Consider the following 16,511-nt stretch of genomic DNA (forward strand, 5'->3'; position numbering starts at 1 on the left):
ATATGAGGCCCGATCCACAGTTTTTTTTGCACAGAGGATCTTTCTGTGTTGGCGGCATTTGGCCGCGAATTGTAAAAATAACCCTGGGTGGGTCCAACGCCTTTCTGTATTAGTGTGTACAAAAAATCTGGTAAAATACAACCATATGAATATTTGAACCGAAATGATATGACAAAAATTAAATTTTATTTTTACGCCCCTATTACCGTTTACAACTCAATTCTGGTTGGGTTGAAATTTCCCAATTTGGTATTACAGATTACAACTCAACCTGTCAAAAAAAATGTCGGTTGAGTTGTCTAGTCTAACAACTTTGTGTTAATGCAGTTCTCAAAAACCTCAAAATCTTACAACTGATTACTAGCAGTTGTCTCATACAATTTTGCAGTTGTTTTGAAAAAAGGTAACGTTTTACAAGACTGTTCACCACCTAATTTTTAACAAAAATTTTCAAAATTGGTATCAAAAGACACGTTTTGACCTCCGATTTTAGAATCCGAAAACAAAAATTAAAAATTTAATTTCTGTCATATCATTTCGGTACAAATTTTCATGTGGTTTTGTATTTTGCCGGATTTTTTGTACACACTAATGCAGAAAGGCTTTGGATCCACCCAGGGTTATTTTTGCAAATTGCGGCCGAAGGCCGCCAAGGCAGAAAGATGTTCTGTGCAAAAAAAGCTATGGATCGGGCCTCATATTTCAGACCCTCTCGGGCCATTTGATGGGGTTTTCTTAAATATTTTTCGACAGAAATAAAATTTTTAATTTCCGCTTTCGAATCCTAAAAACTGAGATTGAAACACATCTTTTGATATCACCTTTGATAAGAGTTAGATGGTGCACGGTCTCATAAAACGTTATCGAATAAAAACAAAAAATTGAAAGCCGGTGGTTAAACCTTTTTTAATCAAACAATAATCAACAATTTTGTCCACATTTATAGAAAAAACGTTTAAATGAAGGATTACATTGAATAATTATTTGACTTTATGGAGCGACATTCCGAAGTTGGACGAGGCTGGGCGCAGTTCGGATGCAGCCAAAATAGGTGAAATTATGCGAACGTGAGTCCCATTGATATTAATCACTACTCCTGGGAATCCTGTTTTAGAGTAAAATACAATTTTTGCTGTTTGGGTTTTAATACTTCGCATAAATATACTCCGCAATAATATCTAAAACCAGTCCAACACCAAAATCATTTCCACAGCATTTTTGATAGCTGCCATCAGCAAGGAATCTGAGTATGGCGCATAATTTTAAAATAGGGATAAAGCCTTCACTCGAACGCGTTTGCGGAAATGGTCCTTAATTGTGTTAAGTAATGAAAAAAATGCTTCCTTTCAAATCTGCAAAATAACTTCATATGAAGCTCATCATTTGTCACTTAAACATTTTCTTACTTGGTGCTTGGTAGTTGCAAGGGATAGAAATGATCACGCGAATGTTTTTCGTATTCTCGATATGTCAATCACCAACATTTTCGCGATTGTAAAATAGATTTCATATCATATAATATCTTGTAATTTTTGTTGTATAGGTAGAATGTTTATAATAGTGTTTTGCGAAATTTTGTATGTGAATGGGCAAGACGTAATAAACTTCAATTGACAAGTCTGAAGTTCCTTCATATTTACAAACGCAGCATCTTGGTTGATTGTGGCGATGTTATTGCAATGCATAAGCTTGTGTTAAACGCATCTATATGAAAAATGTCATTGTGGCACGGCCTTAAAAGACCCGGCAAATAAGCAGTTTTACATATAGATGCGTTCAACGCAATCTTATGCATGATGAGTAGATTGCACGTATTTTCTAACATGCAAAAGTAGCCAACTTCCAACTTTTGTTGCAAGCAAAGCATAAGAAGAAGAATTCGACATTTCCTTGGCTAAGGGTGTTGGCACACTTTGCAAGTGAAATTATTTTTCCCACTGGTTGGTTACTTTTCTTTTAACCAAAGAGGATAAATACAATAAGAGCCGTCACTCGTTATTTTGTGGCGAGTATTTCGCTGGAAATTGAAAAAATTTATGCCGAATGTTTTCTGAGAGGGACATTTTTAATTGTCTGGCATTTATCCATGCCGTGTAAGCACCTTGTACAACTGTGATTTTTGGAAAAAGAATTAGATAAATTAATTAAATACAGTCGCAAAAATAAAAACAAATACAACATGAAAATGTATAGAAGACATTTATAAACATCTCGCCCAAAAAAAAATAGCGACTACCATTCAGTATACATCGAGTAAATGCCTAAAAAATAACGAGTGACGGCTCTTATTGTATTTATCCTCTTTGATATAACAATCGAATACGACACAAGGGGTTGTGTAGCGCAATATATAGCTTCTCCAACCCAATTGTCAACCTCACCTTCGAGCGGCGAATCCCGTTTCACTAACAGACGAGGCTCTGGCGACCCCAAGCTCCTCATGGAACTTGGGGGTGGGGAGGGAGGGATGGCCTGAAGGTTCGGTGTGGCCATATAAATCGTTCCCGAGATGGTCGGGCCAGCACCTTAATGGTGCTGTGTTACCGGAGCGTATCGGATCTGTATCCGACAAAGGACCATCACATCGATAACTCCCCAAAGCCTTCGGGGAGCAACCTAATCGCTACAACAACAACAACACAAAATATATTAGCAAGTATTTTTGTTGTACAGTGAGAATGTTTATAACAGTGCTTCGCGAAATCTATATACGGCTGTGTTCTAAGGTGCTTTATTTCCTCATAGTGCTTGCGAAGACGACTTCTTAAGCCCCTGGGAGGTGGGGCCACTTCAATGAGATGTCTGTTGGGATGCCTAGGCTTGTGGTACTGAACAGAAAATGTTCAGCATTTCATTTCTCTTCCTAATAGGGAGTACTCTCGCCTCACAGTGTATTTGGTGTTCTGGGGAGATAAGAAGACAGCCCTTAGCGATTCTGAGAGCAGTGTTTTGAAATACCTGTTGTTGTTGTTGTTGTTGTTGTAGTAGTGTTGGAAGGCCTGTTTTTTCTTCATGTGGCGTTCATATCGGGGTCGCGTAGCATGCAAACGGCCGCCCAATTGCTTTGTACGTGGTAATGAGCGTAGCTTTGTCTTTACCCCAAGTGCTGCTGGCAAGATATTTGAGTATTCTATTACGGCTCTGGTTCTAGGTACATTACTACTACTATTTTTGAAAAAAGGAGGTTTATTAAAGGCAGCGTTTCCAAACTAAAGAGAAGTAATTAACAAAGGATCTTTGCCTCCAAATGATGGCTAATGGCTTGTACAGTGATCATGTATCACACGCACTCTTTGGTACTCTGTTCTAAACGAGCGTGAGACACTTCTCTACTGCCCAATGAAATCAAACTAAAAGAAAAACCCGTCACATAGCAGTTTTTCATATATGTAGATGAGTTTAACACAATTTTATGGTGGGTTAATAAAAGTGTGCCAAAGTTTGTGGGCAGTATCACAAAAAAAGGACCAGCGGACCAAATGGGGTTAGGTAAAAGTATAGTTGAGGGGTCGACTGCTAATACGCGTCAAAAAATATCGAGAGAGGTGTCAAAAGGTGACGCGTATTAATCTCGAGAACAAAAATCCGAAGGCGGAAAAGAAAAATTTTATCTCTGTCGGGAGATATTTGCAGTTGAAGTTGGCGATTTTCATGTGGTTGTTGTAATGTTGTTGTACACACAAAAAAAATTGTGAACATAAGTGTTTTGTGCGGATATAGTTTTGGTCTCCAAACCGGTGTTGGACTCACCCAGGGTAATTTTGTATAAGCGCGGCCGAAGGCCGCCAACGCAGAAAGGTGTTCTGCGCAAAAATACTATGGATACCACCCCTCCGTTTCGGAGGTACCCGCAGATCTTTTTTCAGTTTTTCGTTAATATCTTTTGAACGAGTTAAAATTTTTATTTTCCGCCTTCGGATTATTAATACTGATGTCAAGACGCGTCGTTTGACACCTCTCTCGTTATTTTTGGTAACGTACTTGCAGACCCCTCAACTACACTTTTACCTGGGGTTAGAAGGGTCCATTTTTATTCCAAAACGGACCATTTCTTTATTTTGGACAATGTTGTGACAATTGTGTGTATGTATGAAAAAGACGAGCGGACCATTTTTGGTCCAAAACGGACCAAAGTAACAACCGTACCTTTGTTTATTATGGACAATGTTGTGACAATTGTGTGTATGCATGAAGTGCAGTAAGAATAGTACGGGTTCATTGATTTGTTTCAAAACTAATACGCTTGACTATAACAGCTCCGACACATAAGCAGTTTTTCATATAGATGAGTTTAACACAAGCTTATGCATTCTGAGTAGATTGCACGTATTTTTATGAAGAACGGTAGAATGAGCGACACTGGCGCCATCTGATATTGAAAAGTAGCCATCTCCCAAATTTTGTTCCAAGCAAATCATAAGAAGAAGAATTTGACATTTGCTTTGGCTAAGGGTGTTGGCACACTTTGCAAGTGAAATTTTTTTCCCACTGGTTGGTAAATTTTCTAACATTTTTCGCAATTAAAACTGCAATATAACAAATGATTACCACACTAAATATGTTGGCAAGTATTTTTGTTGTATAGGTAGAATGTTTATAATAGTGTTTCGCGAAATTTTGTATGTGAATGGGCAAGGCGTAATAAACTTCAATTGACAAGTCTGAAGTTCCTTCATATTTACAAACGCCACATCTTGGTTGATTGTGGCGATGTTACTGCAATGCGTAAGCTTGTGTTAAACGCATCTATATGAAAAATGTTATTGTGGCACGGCCTTAAAAGACCCGGCAAATAAGCAGTTTTACATATAGATGCGTTCAACGCAATCTTATGCATGATGAGTAGATTGCACGTATTTTCTAACATGCAAAAGTAGCCAACTTCCAACTTTTGTTGCAAGCAAAGCATAAGAAGAAGAATTCGAAATTTGCTTGGCTAAGGGTGTTGGCACACTTTGCAAGTTAAATTATTTTTCCCACTGGTTGGTTACTTTTCTTTACTGCAATATCAAAGAGGATAGATATAATAAGAGCCTTCACTCGATATTTCTTAGGCATTTACTCGATGTAAACTGTGAGGTAGTCGCTACTTTTATTTTATGAGGGACATTTTTGAATTGCCTCCCATTTATCCATGCGGTGTTGACACTTTATGCAAACGTGATTTTTGGAAAGAGAATTAAATAATTAATTAAATACAGTCGGAAAAATAAACACAAATACACCATGAAAATGTATAGAAGACATTTATAAACATCTCGCCCAAAAAAAAAGTAGGGACTACCTCACAGTTTACATCGAGTAAATGCCTAAAAAATAACGAGTGACGGCTCTTATTATATCTATCCTCTTTGGCAATATAACCAAAGAGGATAAATACAATAAGAGCCGTCACTAGTTATTTTGTGGCGAGCATTTCGCTGGAAATTGAAAAAATTGATGCCGAATGTTTTCTGAGAGGGACATTTTTAATTGTCTCGCATTTATCCATGCCGTGTAAGCACCTTGTACAATTGTGATTTTTGGAAAGAGAATTAAATAAATTAATTAAATACAGTCGGAAAAATAAACACAAATACACCATGAAAATGTATAGAAGACATTTATAAAAATCTCGCCCAAAAAAAATAGCGACTACCTCTCAGTATACATCGAGTAAATGCCTAAAAAATAACGAGTGACGGCTCTTATTGTATTTATCCTCTTTGATATAACAATCGAATACGACACAAAATATATTAGCAAGTATTTTTGTTGTACAGTGAGAATGTTTATAACAGTGCTTCGCGAAATCTATATACGACTGTGTTCTAAGGTGCTTTATTTCCTCATAGTGCTTGCGAAGACGAATTCTTAAGCCCCTGGGAGGTGGGGCCATTTCAATGAGATGTCTGTTGGGATGCCTAGGCTTGTGGTACTGAACACAAAATGTTCAGCATTTCATTTCTCTTCCTAATAGGGAGTACTCTCGCCTCACAGTGTATTTGGTGTTCTGGGGAGATAAGAAGACAGCCCTTAGCGATTCTGAGAGCAGTGTTTTGGAAGGCCTGTTGTTGTTGTTGTAGTAGTGTTGGAAGGCCTGTTTTTTCTTCCTGTGGCGTTCATATCGATTCGCGTAGCATGCAAACGGCCGGCCAATTGTTTTGTACGTGGTAATGAGCGTAGCTTTGTCTTTACCCCAAGTGCTGCTGGCAAGATATTTGAGTATTCTATTACGGCTCTGGTTCTAGGTACATTTATGGTTGCATGCTCGCCAAAATGTAAATCCTGATCGAAGGTCACACTAGAGGTTTACGCCTATCACTTTATCGGCGGCGGCGGCGTAGGTTCTATTATATACCGGCGGCGCGGCGGCATACGCCGCTGTTCTGACTTTAAAAAGCTTGATTTTTCTATTTAAAAAAATAATATTTAGGAAATGTGTTGGGTAAAAAAAGTCTAGTTGAGGGGTCGACTGCTAATACGATACCAAAAATATCGAGAGAGGTGTCAAAAGACGCGTCTTGACATCAGTGTTAATAATCCGAAGGCGGAAAATACAAATTTTAACTCGTTGAGCGCAGAACTCGTAAACTGCGTCAACTGGCAGCCGATGGTAACATTGGCATCCGACCACCTGCCTATACATATTTCGTTCGAGCGTCCCGCCTACTTCATCGTCGCAGAAAAACGCACTTTCATTAACTTTAAAAAAGGAAAGTGGGGCGAATACAAATCCTATACAGACAACCGCTTTGCTGCCCTCCCTATCCCAGCTGATGCCCGCCAAGGGGAGCGTGCTTTCCGCAATGTCATTGAATCGTGACCTTATAAGACAGCTCGATCCCGCCGACCCCCAAATAAGGGACATAAACCAACGCATCATATTGCTTGTGGATGAACACAAGCGGGCGAAATGGGAGGAGCACCTAAGCGGTTGTAACCTCTCTGGCGGTGTAGGTAAACTTTGGTCCACTGTTAAGTCCCTATCGAATCCGTCTAGGCACAATGACAAAGTTTCCATCGCCTTTGGCGACAAAGTGTTGTCGGATGCGAAAAAATGCGCGAGCGCTTTCTGCCGACAATACATAATGCATTTTACGGTCGACAAAAATAGACGGAGGGCCAACAGACGCGCACGTAAACATAATTTCAGTGCGTCACCAATTACCACGGCCAGAGAGGTTGAAGATGCAATCGATCATGCTAAACCATCCAAAGCAGTGGGCCCAGCCGGCATAGCCATGCACATGTCTTCAACTTGTCTCTTTCCACCTTTGTCATACACGAAAAATGGAAAATGACCAAGGTGGTCCCGCTACTAAAGCCTGGGAAACCAGCTAACATAGGATAGTCATATCGCCCGATATCTCTCCTATCGCCAGTAGCCAAGACGCTTGAAGCCATTTTGCTCCCCCACTTCAAAGCAAATTTGCAGCTAGCCTGTCATCAGCATGGCTTCAGTAAACTCCATAGCATCACCAACGCCCTAAATGCCATCAGCACCCAGATAAATTGCGGTTTAAATCAAAACCCCCACCATAGAACAGTACTCGTAGCGCTAGACCTATCAAAAGCTTTTGATACGGTCAACCATGGCACGTTACTGCAAGACTTGGAAGGGTCTACCCTTTCCTCATGTCTTAAAAGGTGGACCGCAAATTATCTGGGTGTTCGGCAGGCATCGGTGCAATTCAGAAACGAAATATCAAAGCCACCTTTTGTTTAATTTTTACATATCAAAACTACCTTCGCCACCAGAAGGAGTTACTATCGTTTCTTACGCCTGTCCTACACCCCAAAATCTTAGGTGTGATGTTTGATCAGGATCTACATTTTGGTGAGCACGCAGCCGCAATAGTTCCGAAAATCCAGAGCCGTAATAAAATCCTCAAATCCCTTGCTGGCAGTACTTGGGGAAAAGACAAAAAAACGCTCATTACCACATACAAAGCAATTGGCCAGCCGTTTGCTTGTTACGCGTCCCCTATATGGTCGCCAAGCCTAAAAACTACCCACTGGAGGAAGCTACAGGCCTGCCAAAATACTGCTCTCAGAACCGCCACGGGCTGTCTTCTTATGTCCCCAGAACACCATCTACATAATGAGAGTACTACCCATCAGGGAGAGAAATGAGATGCTAACCAAACAGTTCCTGTTGAATACCCAGAAACCTGGGCATCCCAACAGACATCTGATTGATGAGCCAGCACCGCCTAGGGACTTAAGGAGTCATCTCCGTAAGCATTATGAGGAAATACGGCACCTGAGAACTCAGCCGTATGAAGCAAAAAAACACAAGCAGGTCCTTGGTGAACTCCACAAACAGCCGTTGGACCTTTATGCCGGGAATTGCCCGGTGAATCCAGTACTCGGGGAACAGTACCCAAAACTTGCGGAAGAGGAACACATACTCCTCAGGGAAACGCGAGTCACTCTGGCTCAACTTCGTTCTGGATACTGTAACAGGTTAAACTCTTACATATCCAGAATCAACCCAGACATAAGAAATGTATGCCCCGCTTGCAATGTGTCCCCACATGACACCAACCATCTCTTTAATTGTAATGTGGAACCAACGCCTCTAACACCCCTTTTATTATGGTCCACCCCTGTCGAAACAGCAAGTTTCCTTGGACTCCCGTTAGAGGATATTGATGACAATTTGTGATCGGTCGCAGCTATTAGTTGGGGCGAAACATTGCTACAACAACAACCACGCCCCCTGACCCGTATACCCTATGCCAGCACAGCAGCTAAAGGACTGTGACTTCGAGCTCATACTTTTGTCGACGTCACTTTCCTAGAAGCTCTAGGTGTAGCTCCAAAGACTTTCTAACGAATGTTTTTGTGGCGCGATGCTGCCGAGCTACACCAGAGAAACACCTTGAAACGTTAGGGAGTAACTATTCGGCCAAGGATGCCGTCCTCGAAATTATAAGCAGTCTAAGTGGATGTCATTGCGTACCTCATGGGTGAAAATCGTATAATCCTCGGCGCATCTACAGAATTAAAATTTTACAAGGACCCTGGATAAAATTTTTAAAATGTAGACCAAAGTTTACAGACGTTTGTGTTCACAACATGGTTTCGATTTCAATAGTTTTCGTTAAATCAAAACGATATTTTAGAATGAAAGTCGACCGATTTTAAGTTGAAAGATGTTAACTCTTGTTTTCCGGCCTTATGATATAAGAGCTCATTATGAATGACCGCGTAGCTTCAGTTTTAAGACTAGTTCGACTGTCCACTACGTTAGGGTAGTAGGACACACGGTCATTAGTTCGACTGTCTTGGGAAAGCTGTTGCTTCACCACTTTCGAGTGTTCTTGCGAAGGACAAAGCCTCACCTGGTAAATATATGTGCCTACGTATTCACATTTGTAAAAGGAGCCGTAACGTGTAGGTGATATTTAAACTTGGTTGACAGGCTACAATCAATGCCGGCAACTTAAGGAAATGTCAAACCGGGAGATTTGGGTGTTGAAGGATGAAGTGTGAAAATCAAAATTAACATTTCAGGCGCTATTGTATAGTTTCGCATGTAAACAAAAGATGTTTGAATGTAAGCCGAAGTGATTTTACATAACGTTCTCATACGTACATATGTCCTCAACTTAAGTATGAGGTAAGAATCATTTCAAAGGAGTGTTTATGCCCCTAGAACCTACTAAAGGATTTTGCATCACTGGTTTCCCTTATTCTTTCAGCCAATCGCAATATAAAATTATTTAAAAAATCGGCAGCTTTTTTGGGTAACTTGCTTTTTTTTAACAACTTGAGGACAATTTGAAAACATGTTCGCCTTGGGTCATTTTATTTGAATTCATTGTTCATTATTAACTTTTTGAAAAAGATATCGTTAGTTTAATGTGAAAATGTGCTAAGTCACTTTTTACAAATTTTACAGGAGACGAAAAAAAATGAATAATTTTTGAAATAACAATTTTTTTAAAACTGTGAATGAGGATACCTTAGTTGCAATACTTTTGAGTGTAGAAGCTTTGAAAAAGTAAATAAAAATCATGTATGCTAACCCAACAGCTATTTTATGACTTAGCACAATTTCCGCAATTAAAACAAATTTTTTCTCCTGACTTAGCACTTTTTACTCCATATGTTTCCCCATCATTCCTCACCTTTAATGATTGAAAGATAACACTAAAGCTATATATTTTACAAAAAATACTATTTATTTGTCAAACTATTTCTAACGGTTCTGATCTGGACTCTTTTGCCGGATGGTGCGCAGACAATAATTTATTTTTAAATTCAAACAAATACTGTGTTGTTTCTTATTCAAAAAAAACACCTGCCACATACTTTATCTACAAACTAAATGCTAAATCTCTTAATCGTTGTCAAGACAGTAAGGACTTGGGTGTACTTTTTGACTCCAAACTCTCTCTTTTTCTAGTCACATTGAATTCATTGTTTCAAAATTTGTTGCAATGGTTGGGTTCAGTAGACGTAACACAAGTGACTTTAAGGACCCTATGACGTTGAAGGCACTTTATATATCCTTGGTCAGAAGAGGTCTTGAATATTGCTCAATAATATGGAATAATTTCTATGAATCTAACTCCTATAAAATTGAGAAAGTTCAAAGATTGTTTACAAAAATTGCTTTACATATGCTTCACTGGCCAGATGGCCTCCCATCATATACCAGCAGGCACAAATTGCTTGGTTTTCAGGCTTTGCATGACATAGGAACTTTTATCTCACTCTTGCTTGCCTATAATGTAATAAACGAATTGCTCTGATTTATCTAATTTGTACATTTCATATATTCCACTGCGTGATCTTCGGCATAATAAATTATTTATCGAAATAACTCATAAAACGAATTATGCTATGAATGAACCTTATCTAGGACTATACATCTAGCAAATCGATTCAGTAGTGTTATTAATCTTAATAAAAGCTTATATAAGTTTAAGCTTGAATTGTTATTTTAACTAGTCTGTAGGAAAGCATGTAGTTATCGACATGTACGAATAGAAGTAGATTATGGTCAGCGCAAAGCATTTATCAAACACCAAATGCATATCTCAATGGGGTGAATCCAATTTCAAGGGGTTGTGTTGCGCAACCCTCTCAAGGGGTTGCCAGCGCAATGTATAGCTTCTCCAACCCAATTGTCAACCTCACCTGGCGAATCCTGTTTCATTGACAGCCGAGTCTCTGGCGACCAAGTTTCTCATGGAACTAGGGGGGGCGTAATGGCCTAGAAGGTTTAATGTGGTTATATAAATCGTTCCCGAGATGGTCGGGCTAGTACCTTAATAGTACTTTGTTACCGGGACGTATCGGATCTATGTATATGCGGCAAAGGACTATCAACATCGGTAACACTCCCCAAAGCCTTCGGGTAGTGTCTTTATCGTTAATATAACAACAACAAAGCTTGCGCGCACAAAGAAATGACTAGTAATTCAGATTGATATTATTGACAGGTTGACTAAGCACATTTTTTTTAACCGCTGACGACTTAGCACATTTACACATCATTGCCCACAGCACGTAAAAATAAAAAATGAAAAAACCATGTATTTTGAATTCATGTTTAAAACTGCATTAAAAAACAATTTTTCAAAAAAAGTGACTTAGCACATTTTCACATTAAGCTAACGATATGCAAAGTGAGCATATAAATGTATTATATAACTTTTATTTTAGTGTTTTGTTTTAATAACTTGGTGAATTGGGTAATGCAAAGTCCGTGTTAAGCTGACATCGAAAGCGCCTGTTTTTTTAAATAACTTTTGAACAGTTGGAAAGACTTAAATTTCGCACATTGTTTCTTATAACTGGCAGTGATGCGCATCCGTTGATACCACTTTCGACCATATCCGACCAATTTTCGACATGAACAATAAATGGCCAAAACAGTCTTTAACGAGTAAAAAATATAGTAACGCGCCGGACGCCGCCGCCGCGCCGATATTTTTGACATTCGGCGGCGGCGTGCGAAAAACTACCAAAATCGGCGGCGGCAGCGGCGTATATCTCTAGGTCACGCTCAGTATTTTTTTGGGGTAAGACGGTAGCGTAATGCCATCGACGTGGATCTCCAATATGGTCGACATTTGCTATGTCGATATTGTAAATAAGGTCACGGATGATTTAGTCATTGACAACCTGACGCGAAGCAAAAAAACCGAAGAGATCAGGGAGATAGTTGTTTATTTAAGCATTTATCGTGCAGTCATCGGTGTGTGATGATAATAATAATATTAATACATACAGCTTTCGTCAATGCATTTTCCCACAGTGAAGAAAAACGCGTAGCAAAATCAATTTAAAGGAATGGAGGCGACCCCGGTTGAAGAAATATGTCTTTTGATGTAAATTGTCCCGTGAGTTGTGTCTGGGACCTGAACAGAGAGAGCTTCGGTATGGTAAGCCAGCCTGAACAGAGAGAGAATGTGTGATATTTTTACCCACTACTATTGCACGCAAAAGAAATAACAGTAAATTTTCTCTTGAGCGTGTTATTATGATGTGGATACCGCGCTTTTGCCTAGTGTGGCCAAGAAAATTTGTTATTTCCCTTCAGAGATGTAAAAACCAGCCTTTCATATTAAAAACTTCCGCTTTTAAATTTTTAAACTTCAAACATCGACGCACGTCTTGTCCACTACCAGCAGAATGCTACAAGGCTTAAAATGGGCACAAAAATATTACAGTATATTAGCAGTATTTTTTTTTACATCTATGTACGTTTACGCTTAAACTTTATATTGACTGCTAAGCGTTAAACTTTATCTACTCTTCTGAAATTGCTGCGCAGGAAATTATTACTCCTAAATTTCAATACGCATTTTACTCAGATGCAACTGAAATATGTGTCTATGTTTCACCTCTATGTATTATACAAATGGTGTGTGTCCACCGCAACCGATTCAGCTAGCTTATACACTATGACCACCAGAGGTTTGTGTCTCCGTTTTTCGGTACAACATGTTCTGTAACTAATTGCCGCTAGATGGGTCTCCTAAGCATTATCTAAGTGAGGATAAGCGTTTTTTACGCGCAAACGTAGACATATATATGTACGTGTAAAAAAAGCATGGCTATTCTTAAATTTTGGACAGAAGTCACAAAGTTTTCTACATCAATCCATGGTCAGGTGCCAACATTTGAAAGCGGATTTTGCTAGCAAAGTATTAACCAGCAGGTAAGTATTTGTGTTTGGGCAATTTGCGCTATAACTAATAATTATTACAATTTTTTATGAGTTAAATAATGTGCGCGATATCCTTATTCAACGAAATTTTAACCAAACAGAGACTATGAACTCCACCGATTTTATTATAATACAATAATAACTGTGTTTTTTTTACATCTATATACGTTTACGCTTAAACTTTATATGGACAGTATATAAGCTGTATTTTTTTTGCATCTATATATGTACGTTTACGCTTAAACTTTATATGAACTGCTAAGCGTTAAACTTAACAACAATTTTGTATATACATATGTGCGTGTCCGTACTATATACATATGCAATTCTTGCTCAAATGTAATTTCGAATGTTTGTGGGATAAATTTGGGGAACGCAGCATTGTGGGGAGTTCGTGAGGAATTTCACTTTAATAATAACGTCTGAAAATTTTTAAGTTGCATAAAAAGTTCTACAATACATTTAGGCCCGGATTTTTAGTTGTTGGTTAACCCAAGCTTAAGCTAAGTTTGTCTAAGCTCCAGTCAAATTTGAACTCCAGTTAAACTATAAAGCAGTTCTTCAGTCACAGTTTAGGGTAGGCTTTTTTTAAAGGCAGCTTTGGTTTTTTATTATCTAGATAATTTGTAGACACGACAACAGCTGGATTTTGCTTAATCAACAGACATGGAAAAAATATTTCTCCATCCTTAGAGAAGTTCTTGAGCTGATACCCAATATTATTCTTACAGCGTATCTCCACTTATAGCTTTAACTGTTAAGATCTATATAGAAAAAACTAACAAGCACAGTTTCAACTTTTGTGAAGTTTTTCACCCACAAAAAATGTATGTTTTTGAATTAAACTTGCTTATCGGTGACATATTAAGCATCCAACAAACAAAAAATAGACGCTGCTCAAAAGAAGATAGTTGTTTTCTTTTTCTTTAATTTTTTTATTGCATATTACGTTAGTATTACTTATCACCCATATTTCTTTGTTTGGCAATTTTTTCACAACTATCTTGGTTTAGAACTAATCAAAGGGTGATGTGTGCTCAAGGATCTATTTATGAGCGCTCTTAAAAAATGTTTTAATTGGCTCTCTTGAACAGTTACTAAAAAACATGAAATTTTTTGTTGTCACACGTTTTTTGGAGCTCTTTATTAATGTATGTACATACGTACGGAAATACATATATATATGTAAAGTGGCATGCAGATCCAAATTTCGCACACCTATGTATGTAGATCAAAACAGGGATTAACTAAAAAACTCAAAATGTTCAGGAAAGGCAAAAGTCTTGACTACCCCATCCGGGTGAATTAATGAACTAATACATCAGGTATTCAAGTGGGGCTTAAATTCAATATTTCAGATTTTTCACTGCGTTCCATATTGATATACATAGGTATACAATATGCTGGGTGTGGTGTGAGTAAAGTTCTGTTAAGCTTAAAAAAAATTAAAATTTTTCACTCACATTTTATTATTAGGTACTTGTTTTATGACTGTTTTTGTTATTATCACAATTTTTTTTGTTAATATGAAGGTTAATTTTTTCAAATGAACACAAATTGGTTTTATATTATCTTAGTTGTCCACCTCAACAATAAATTTATGATAGCTTCAAGCTCATTTAGTTTAATTTTTTGTGTACATTTTGAAATGTATTGAAATAACAAAGGTTACGTTGCACTATTATGTATATGTTAATACGAGTATATAATATGTACATACATTCTTGTTATACCAGAATGTATAGTATATAAACAGATTCATAAAATATGTTAATATCAAACTCAACCACTCGCGAGGCGAAGCTACTTCAAACTGGACACAACTCTAAGTGATTCGAACGGCTCCAACTACCAATGTGACTACAAATTTGCTTTACCACTTGTTTAACATGACTGTAAATGGCTTTACTGTGTTATTACTAACTGGTTTTATTGTTGATATACATACATACCAATTTACACACACATACATTATGCCGTAATAATGGGGATCATGCATAAAAAATGAGCATTTGCCCTGTCTCGATTTTCTGTAGCAAACACAGTCAAAATTAACCAAAAAAATTGGGTGTGAGCAAATATTCACTTTTTATGCATGAGCTGAAATATTCTCAGCCAACCAGCGGAGTTCGCAAGGTACACATACTATGGCCCATGTCAACGAGCGTTAATTTTAGTGACCTACATATTTCAGTAGTTCACCTTTGTTCTTACTAATACTTCCTTATTGAAAGCCCCGTCCCACAAGCAGTTTTTCATATAGATGCGTTTAACTCAATCTTATGCATTATGAGTAGATTGCACGTATTTTATGGAGAACGATAGACTGAGCGACACTGGCGCCATCTGACATGAAAAAGTAGCCAATTTGCAACTTTTGTTGTATGCAAAGCATAAGAAGAAGAATTTGACTTTTGCTTTGGCTAAGGGCTGGACCACTTTGCAAGTGAAATCATTTTTCTTACTCGTTGGTAACCTTTCTAACATTTTTCGCAATTTAAAATTACAATATATTTTTGTTGTATATGGAGAATGTTTATAACAGTGCTTTGTTAAATTTTGTATGTGAATTGACAAGGCGAAGGAACATCAGACTTAACAATTGAAGTTAATTTCGCCTTGGCCATTCACATACAAAATTTAACAAAGCACTGCTATAAACATTTTCCCTATACAACAAAAATACTTGCTAACATATTTTGTGTCGTATTCATTTGTTATATTGCTGTTTTAAATTGCGAAAAATGTTAGAAAAGTTACCAACGAGTAGGAAAACTAATTCATTCTTTCATACCAAAAACTAGTAATTCGAAAAATGGGTAATGAACGAATTTCAAATGACTATCGATAATGAATGAAAATGAGTGAACTATCGAGTAACTCGATAGTTTTCATTCGATAGTGCCCAACAATAATTTACTAGCAGTGTATCGAATTTGCTGATATTTGCCACAATAATAATCATCAAATATTTTGGCCATTATATTATAATGAGTGCATGACCGACGGTTGGAATCTAAGTGTTCTTTGCCCAGTCCACAAGAAGGGGGATACTGCAAAATGCACCAACTATCGTGGAATCAGCCTTCTTAATATCGCATATAAGGTCCTTTCAAGTGTATTGTTGAGCAACACCATCAGCTCAGATAGAATTGGGAAGGACCTCTCCGAGCCATTTGAAACTAAACGAGGTTTCAAACAGGGTGACCCCCTATCGTGCGATTTCTTTAATTTGATTCTGGAGAAAATTATACTAGCTGCAGAGCTTAACCGCACTGGAACAATATTCTATAAAAACGTGCAATTACTGGCATATGCTGATGACATTGATATCATCGGC

General features: G+C 37.9%; 1 protein-coding gene across 6 annotated transcripts in view; it reads right to left on the reverse strand.

Moving 5' to 3' along the window:
* LOC137245829 (putative ferric-chelate reductase 1 homolog) overlaps positions 1-15,039 on the reverse strand; it is a 279,195-nt gene extending 264,156 nt beyond the window's left edge. For 2 of the 6 annotated variants that reach the window (XM_067777049.1, XM_067777045.1), the window contains exon 1: positions 14,635-15,038. The gene's annotated coding sequence lies outside the window, so the exon portion shown is untranslated. Of the gene's footprint in view, positions 1-14,634 lie in introns of all 6 variants that reach the window. The other 4 variants (XM_067777046.1, XM_067777044.1, XM_067777050.1 and 1 more) reach the window with 4 other exon arrangements.
* Between the last annotated feature and the right edge of the window lie 1,472 nt (positions 15,040-16,511).

Source organism: Eurosta solidaginis, chromosome 3, assembly GCF_040869045.1.
Source record: "Eurosta solidaginis isolate ZX-2024a chromosome 3, ASM4086904v1, whole genome shotgun sequence".
NCBI lineage: Eukaryota > Metazoa > Arthropoda > Insecta > Diptera > Tephritidae > Eurosta > Eurosta solidaginis.